This window comes from Ailuropoda melanoleuca, chromosome X (genome assembly GCF_002007445.2).
Source record: "Ailuropoda melanoleuca isolate Jingjing chromosome X, ASM200744v2, whole genome shotgun sequence".
NCBI classification, from domain to species: domain Eukaryota; kingdom Metazoa; phylum Chordata; class Mammalia; order Carnivora; family Ursidae; genus Ailuropoda; species Ailuropoda melanoleuca.
The window spans coordinates 10,809,494-10,818,580 of NC_048238.1; positions in this window are offsets into that span (position 1 = coordinate 10,809,494).

A 9,087-nucleotide genomic window follows, 5' to 3' on the forward strand; every position below is an offset into this window, starting at 1 on the left:
TTTTTCTATTCTTTTGAGTGAGGTTGGATGGCTATGTATTTCCCCCTTAGGACTGCCTTTGCAGTATCCCAAAAGTGNCCCATAGGTTTTGGACCGTTGTGTATTCATTCTCGTTGGTCTCCATAAATTGTTTAATTTGTTTTTTGATTTCCTGGTTTATCGAGTCATTCTTGAGCAGGATGGTTCTTAGCCTCCAAGTGTTTGAGTTTCTTCCAGGTTTTTCCTTGTGGTTGAGTTCCAATTTCAGAGCGTTGTGGTCTGAGAATATGCAGGGGATAATTTCAATCTTTTGGTATTGGCTGAGACCTGTTTTGTGTCCCAGAGCATGATCTATTCTTGAGAATGTTCCATGGGCATTTGAATAGAATGAGTATTCTTTGGTTCTGGGGTGTAGTGTTCTATATATATCTATGAGGTCCAACTCGTCGAGTATGGCATTCAAAGCCTTTGTTCTTTTACTGAGTTTTTGCCAGGGTGTTCTGTCTATTTCTGATAGTGGGGTGTTGAGGTCCCCTACTATTACTGTGTTCTTATCTATATGTCTCTTTATTCTGGTGAAGAGTTGGCTTGTGTATCTTGCTGCTCCCCTGTTGGGGGTATATATATTTAAAATTGTCATATCCACTTGTTGGATACATCCTTTAAAAATAATACNTAGTGCCCTTCTGTATCTCTAACTATAGTCTCTAGTTTAAAATCCAATCTATCTGATATAAGAATTGCTACCCCAGCTTTCTTTTGAGGTCCATTTGAGTGAACNGGTGTTGAGGTCCCCTACTATTACTGTGTTCTTATCTATATGTCTCTTTATTTTGGTTAAGAGTTGGCTTGTGTATCTTGCTGCTCCCCTGTTGGGGGCATATATATTAATAATTGTCATATCCACTTGTTGAATACTTCCTTTAAGAATAATATAGTGCCCTTCTGTATCTCTCTCTATGGCCTCTAGTTTAAAATCCAGTCTATCTGATATGAGAATTGCTACTCCAGCTTTCTTTTGAGGTCCATTTGCGTGGAAGATGGTATTCCATCCCTTTACTTTCAGTCTGAATGTATCTTTGGGTTCAAAATGAGTCTCTTGCAGACAGCAAATGGAGGGGTCATTTCTTTTTATCCAATCTGCAACCCTGTGGCATTTTATGGGAGAGTTTAAGCCATTTAGATTGATAGAGATTATTGACAGATATGATTTTAATGATGCCATTTCTCTTTAAAGTCTTTGTATCGGTTGTGACTTGCTGCTCTGTATCACTCTTGGGGCCTTTTTACCTTTATAGAGCCCCCCTTAATATCTCCTGTAGGGCTGGTTTCGTGGTTACGAAATTGGTTAATGATTGGCGATTTTGGAACGTCTCTTTATTTCTCCATCAATTCTGAATGACAGCCTTGCTGGATAAAGGATCGTTGGCTGCATGTTTTTCTCTACGAGCTTTAAAAATGCCCCCCCAAGCCTTTCTCTCATTCCAGGTCTCTGTAGACAGGTCTGACGTAATCCTGATACCTTTGCCTTGGTACGTGAGAAATTTCTTTGCCCTGGCCGCTTTCAATACTGTATCCTTGGATCTAATATTTGCGAATTGCACTATGACATGCCGTGGCGTAGGTTTGTCCTGGTTGAGCTTGGATGGGGTCCTCTCTGCCTCTTGGACACGAATGCTTGTTTCCCTTGCTAGATTAGGGAAGTTTTCAGCTACAATTTGTTCAAATATCTCTTCTAGACCTCTGTTTTTCTCCACCCCCTCAGGGATGCCGATGATTCTGACATTGGAGTGTTTCATTGAGTCAGTGATCTCCCGTAACCTACATTCGTGGGCGTGGATTTTTTTAAGTCCAGATTCTATTTTTGCTTTTTCTCCTAACCCATCCTCCAATTCGCTAATGCGTTCTTCTGCCTCAGTGATCCTGGCTGTCAGAGCCTCTAGTTTTGACTTCATTTGGCTCATGGAATTTTTAATTTCTGTCAGATTCGCTCTCATTTCTGCCCTTAGGGATTCTATNGACAGAGATAGAGACAGCCAGCGAGAGAGGGAACACAAGCAGGGGGAGTGGGAGAGGAAGAAGCAGGCTCATAGCAGAGGAGCCTGATGTGGGGCTCGATCCCATAACACCGGGATCACGCCCTGAGCCAAAGGCAGATGCCTAACCGCTATGCCACCCAGGCGGCCCTCATAGAATTTTTAATTTCTGCCAGATTTGCTCTCATTTCTNAAGAGAGATTGCAGGGTTGTCCAGAGCCCAAGTGTTGACTGGGACCCAGGCCGTGCGCCCTTGTTTTATAGAGATCTTAGGGATGTGGGCTTCTTCCTTAAAGAGTTTATTTATTTATTTGAGAGAGAGAGAGACAGTCAGCAAGAAAGGGAACCCAAGCAGAGGAGTGGGAGAGGAAGAAGCAGGTTCCCGGTGGAGAAGCCCGATGAAGGACTCCTTACGGAGCGTTGTGATCACACCCTAATCCGAAGACAGGTGCTTGGTGACTGCGCCACTCAGGCGCTTAGGGATGTGGGCTTCTTGATTTTTCAGCCTGCCTTCTGGGGGAGGGGCCTGCCGCGCCGATACTCAGGCGACCCCGTTTGGGTAGAGTCTCTGTGTCCCCTGCGAGGGGGGATGGGGATGGGCACACCANGGCACCCTGTGAGCCGGTATTTCCGGGCTTTTGTTCTCTGGCGGCTTTCCCTGGCGGTTTGCTATGCCTCTTCTGAGAGAGCAGCAGCGGCTGAAATTCAGCCTCTGTCTCAGAACAGAGGGATCGCGGATCGTTCTCCACTGATGTTCTGGCCACTTTAACTCTGTTTCTGTTGGTGCTGCTCAACCCTGCAGCATCCCGGGCTGTGCGCCCCACACCCGGCGTCCCAGCCCTCACTTCCATGGCCGGCGCGTCTCTGTCCTTTGTGTTTCTAACACCGCCAGCCGCCCCCGCGCGCTCCCGGACCTCCCGGTCTCAGTCTGGTTCCAGTGAGCGCACCGGACCTCCGATTTTCAGTCTGATGGCGCGCACTCCCCACTTACGGTCCCAGTCTGTTCTGTTGCGGTGCTGGTCCGCGAGGCCGGCCGCTCCCTGTGCAGGTGGCTACCGCTTCCCGGCGCCCGAACGCGGTGGCTCCCTCCCCCTTCCGTCTATCTTCCGATATCTGTGCGCGGTTTCACGGCTCCCCGCTTCGTACCTCGATACTCAGCGCTGGAGATGTTCATTTGTAGAGATCCAGATGTATCTTCCTGCGTCTCAGGCTGATTCCGTGGATATTCCTGCTGGTCTGGTACCTATCCAGCTCAACTCAGGGGACCGGCTGAAAAAGGGGTCCCCTACTCCTCCGCCATCTCCCTATCCTATCTCTTCAGATTTTTCTATTCATGGTTCAGTTTTGGTAAGTTGTAAGTTTATAGGAATTTATCCATTTCTCTTAGGTTGTCCAGTTTGTTGGGGTATAATTGCTCATAATAATACTTGTGTGGAATCAGTTGTAATGTCTCGTCTTTCATTTATACTTTTATTTGAGTCCTCTTTTTTTTTTTTCCCTTGGTTAATCTAGCCAAAGGTTTTATCTTTTTCAAAAAACTCAGCTATTGGTTCCATTGATCTTTTCTACTGTCTTTTTAGTCTCTAGTTCATTTATTTCTGCTCTGATCTTTGTATTTCCTTCCTTCTGCTAGTTTTAGGCTTAGTTTTTCTTTTTGCAGTCCTTGAGATGTAAAGGTAGGTTTTGTATTTGAGCTCTTCCTTGTTTCTTAATGTAGGCATTTACTGCTATAAACTCCCTCTTAGAAGAGCATTTACTGCATCCCAGAAGTGTTGGTATGTTATGTTTCTCTTTTCGTTTGTCTCAAGATGTTTTTTTATTTCTCTTTCTTTGACCGATTTGTTGGTCAAGAACATGTTGTTTAATTACTATGTGTATTTTCCAGCTTTATTCTTACAATTGGTTTCTAGTTTTACACCATTACGGTTGACATGATTTCAGACTTCTTAAATTTCTTGACTTGTTTTGTGGCCTAACGTATGATGTGTCCTGGAGAATGTTCTGTGTATGCTTGAGAAGAATGTATATTCTGCTCCTGTTTGATGTGTGAAAATTAATAAAGGGAAATTTTACTTAGGATGGAGTTGGGAAGCCCTGTAGGGGGGAGTTCTCCCACACATGAATTTTCCATTGGAGCTTACTTCATTCCTATGCCAGAAAAAGTTCACTTTATTGCTCCAGCAGGAGGAAGGAAGAGTTTCTAGCTCAGCTACAGCCTACCCAATGAGAAACTGCAGCAGTTCAGCCAGTAAGTAACCATGACCACCCTAAATTCTTGTTTTTCTCCAATAGACTTTCATTCAAAGCAGCCCCTCCAACTTCCTCCTTTTTCTCTATAAAGTAATGTTCCTTTCTGTTGTGCACCCTTTGCCCTAGCTTGCATGTTCTGACTTGCCATTCCTCTGCTATTCCTGAATAAACTCATTTTGCCAGTAAAATAACTTGCTATTTTATTTTTAAAGTTCACATTACTTGGTGATCAGAAGTAGGATCTGGGGAGGAGGTTAAGATGGCGGAGGAGTAGGGGACCCCTTTTTCAGCCGGTCCCCTGAGTTGAGCTGGATAGGTACCAGACCAGCAGGAATATCCACGGAATCAGCCTGAGACGCAGGAAGATACATCTGGATCTCTACAAATGAACATCTCCAGCGCTGAGTATCGAGGTACGAAGCGGGGAGCCGTGAAACCGCGCACAGATATCGGAAGCTAAACAGAAGGGGGAGGGAGCCGCCGTGTCAGGGCGCCGGGAAGCGGTAGCCACCTACAAGGGGGAGCGGACAGACCGCGGACCCGCACACTTGAGACAGCAGGCTGAGAAGGGAGCTCCGGGAGCGCACGCGGGACGGCTGGCGGTTGGCGGGCCACCTGCACGGGGGAGCAGGCGGACTCGCGGACAGCACCCGTGAGACACCAGACTGAGACGGGGAGCTCCGGGAGCCCGCGCGGGGCGGCTGGCGGCGGGCGGGGTTGGAAACACAAAGGACAGAGACGTGCCGGCCCTGGAAGTGAGGGCTGGGACGCCGGGTGTGGGGCGCACAGCCCGGGATGCTGCAGGGTTGAGCAGCACCAACAGAAACAGAGTTAAAGTGGCCAGAACATCAGTGGAGAACGATCCGCGATCCCTCTGTTCTGAGACAGAGGCTGAATTTCAGCCGCTGCTGCTCTCTCAGAAGAGGCATAGCAAACCGCCAGGGAAAGCCGCCAGAGAACAAAAGCCCGGAAATACCGGCTCACAGGGTGCCCATCCCCATCCCCCCTCGCAAGGGACACAGAGACTCTACCCAAACAGGGTTTTCTGAGTACCTGCAGGCAGGCCCCTCCCCCAGAAGGCAGGCTGAAAAATCAAGAAGCCCACAACCCGGAGCGCCTGAGTGGCGCAGTCACCAAGCACCTGTCTTCGGATTAGGGTGTGATCACAACGCTCCGTAAGGAGTCCTTCATCGGGCTTCTCCACCGGGAACCTGCTTCTTCCTCTCCCACTCCTCTGCTTGGGTTCCCTTTCTTGCTGACTGTCTCTCTCTCTCTCAAATAAATAAATAAACTCTTTAAGGAAGAAGCCCACATCCCTAAGATCTCTATAAAACAAGGGCGCACGGCCTGGGTCCCAGTCAACACTTGGGCTCTGGACAACCCTGCAATCTCTCTTCATCAGAATGACGAGAAGGAGAAGTCCCCCCCAGCAAAGAAAAGATAATGAGTCTGTGGCCTCTGCCACAGAATTGGCCTCGGCCACAGAATTAATACATATGGATGTATCCCAATTATCAGAAATGGAATTCAGAGCAACAATGGTCAAGATGATGAGTAAACTTGAAAAAAGCATCAGAGAAAGCGTTGCTGAGAATATAGAATCCCTAAGGGCAGAAATGAGAGCGAATCTGACAGAAATTAAAAATTCTATGAGCCAAATGCAGTCAAAACTAGAGGCTCTGACGGCCAGGGTCACCGAGGCAGAGGAACGCGTTAGCGAATTGGAGGATGGGTTAGTAGAAGAAAAAACGAAAATAGAAGCTGGTCTTAAAAAAATCCACGCCCACGAATGTAGATTACGGGAGATTACTGACTCTATGAAACGATCCAATGTCAGAATCATCGGCATCCCTGAAGGGGTGGAGAAAAACAGAGGTCTAGAAGAGATATTTGAACAAATTGTAGCTGAAAACTTCCCTAATCTAGCAAGGGAAACAAGCATTCGTGTCCAAGAGGCAGAGAGGACCCCATCCAAGCTCAACCAGGACAAACCTACGCCACGGCATGTCATAGTGCAATTCGCAAATATTAGATCCAAGGATACAGTATTGAAAGCGGCCAGGGCAAAGAAATTTCTCACGTACCAAGGCAAAGGTATCAGGATTACGTCAGACCTGTCTACAGAGACCTGGAATGAGAGAAAGGCTTGGGGGGGCATTTTTAAAGCTCTTTCAGAGAAAAACATGCAGCCAAGGATCCTTTATCCAGCAAAGCTGTCATTCAGAATTGATGGAGAAATAAAGACGTTCCAAAATCGCCAATCATTAACCAATTTCGTAACCACGAAACCAGCCCTACAGGAGATATTAAGGGGGGCTCTATAAAGGTAAAAAGGCCCCAAGAGTGATACAGAGCAGCAAGTCACAACCGATACAAAGACTTTAAAGAGAAATGGCATCATTAAAATCATATCTGTCAATAATCTCTATCAATCTAAATGGCTTAAACTCTCCCATAAAACGCCACAGGGTTGCAGATTGGATAAAAAGACATGACCCATCCATTTGCTGTCTACAAGAGACTCATTTTGAACCCAAAGATGCATTCAGACTTAGAGTAAGGGGATGGAGTACCATCTTCCACGCAAATGGACCTCAAAAGAAAGCTGGAGTAGCAATTCTCATATCAGATAGACTGGATTTTAAACTAGAGGCCATAGAGAGAGATACAGAAGGGCACTATATTATTCTTAAAGGAAGTATTCAACAAGTGGATATGACAATTATTAATATATATGCCCCCAACAGGGGAGCAGCAAGATACACAAGCCAACTCTTAACCAAAATAAAGAGACATATAGATAAGAACACAGTAATAGTAGGGGACCTCAACACCCCACTATCAGAAATAGACAGAACACCCTGGCAAAAACTAAGCAAAGAATCAAAGGCTTTGAATGCCATACTCGACGAGTTGGACCTCATAGATATATATAGAACACTACACCCCAGAACCAAAGAATACTCATTCTATTCAAATGCCCATGGAACATTCTCAAGAATAGATCATGCTCTGGGACACAAAACAGGTCTCAGCCAATACCAAAAGATTGAAATTATCCCCTGCATATTCTCAGACCACAACGCTCTGAAATTGGAACTCAACCACAAGGAAAAACCTGGAAGAAACTCAAACACTTGGAGGCTAAGAACCATCCTGCTCAAGAATGACTCGATAAACCAGGAAATCAAAAAACAAATTAAACAATTTATGGAGACCAACGAGAATGAATACACAACGGTCCAAAACCTATGGGATACTGCAAAGGCAGTCCTAAGGGGGAAATACATAGCCATCCAAGCCTCACTCAAAAGAATAGAAAAATCTAAAATGCAGTTTCTATATTCTCACCTCAAGAAACTGGAACAGCAACAGAGGGACAGGCCTAACCCACTGACAAGGAAGGAGTTGACCAAGATTAGAGCAGAAATCAATGAATTAGAGACCAGAACCACAGTAGAGCAGATCAACAGGACTAGAAGCTGGTTCTTTGAGAGAATCCATAAAATTGATAGACCACTGGCAAAACTTGTCCAAAAACAAAGAGAAAGGACTGAGATTATTAAAATTATGACTGAAAAGGGAGAGGTCACGACCAGCACCATTGAAATTGCAAGGATTATTAGAAACTTTTATCAACAGCTATATGCCAAAAAACTAAACAATCTGGAAGAGATGGAGGCCTTCCTGGAAACCTATAAACTACCAAGACTGAAACAGGAAGAAATAGATTTCTTAAATAGGCCAATTAACTATGAAGAAATTGAGTCAGTGATAAACAACCTTCCAAATAATAAAACTCCAGGCCCAGACGGTTTTCCTGGGGAATTCTACCAAACATTCAAAGAAGAAATAATACCTATTCTCCTAAAGCTATTTCAAAAAATAGAAACAGAAGGAAAGCTACCAAACTCATTCTATGAGGCTAATATTACCTTGATCCCCAAACCAGGCAAAGACCCCCTCAAAAAGGAGAATTACAGACCGATTTCTCTAATGAATATGGATGCCAAAATCCTCAACAAGATCCTTGCTAATAGAATCCAACAGTACATTAAAAGGATTATCCATCATGACCAAGTGGGATTCATACCTGGGATGCAAGCATGGTTCAACACTCGCAAATCAATCAATGTGATACATCATATCAACAAGAAAAGACTCAAGAACCATATGATCCTCTCAATTGATGCAGAAAAAGCATTTGACAAAATACAGCATCCTTTCCTGATTAAAACCCTTCAGAGTGTAGGAATAGAGGGTACATTTCTCAATCTCATAAAAGCCATCTATGAAAAGCCTACTGCAAGCATTATTCTCAATGGGGAAAAGCTGGAAGCCTTTCCCTTAAGATCAGGAACACGACAAGGATGCCCACTCTCGCCACTATTATTCAACATAGTACTAGAAGTCCTTGCAACAGCAATCAGAAGACAAAAAGGGATCAAAGGTATCCAAATCGGCAAAGAAGAAGTCAAACTGTCTCTCTTTGCAGATGACATGATACTCTATATGGAAAACCCAAAGGAATCCACTCCCAAACTATTAGAAGTTATAGAACAATTCAGTAAGGTGGCAGGATACAAAATCAATGCCCAGAAATCAGTTGCATTTCTATACACGAATAACGAGACTGAAGAAAGAGAAATTAGGGAATCCATCCCATTTACAATAACACCAAAAACCATGCGTTACCTTGGAATTAACTTAACCAGAGACGTAAAGGACCTATATGCTAGAAACTATAGATCACTTTTGAAAGATATTGAGGAAGACATAAAAAGATGGAAAAATATTCCATGCTCATGGATTGGAAGAATTA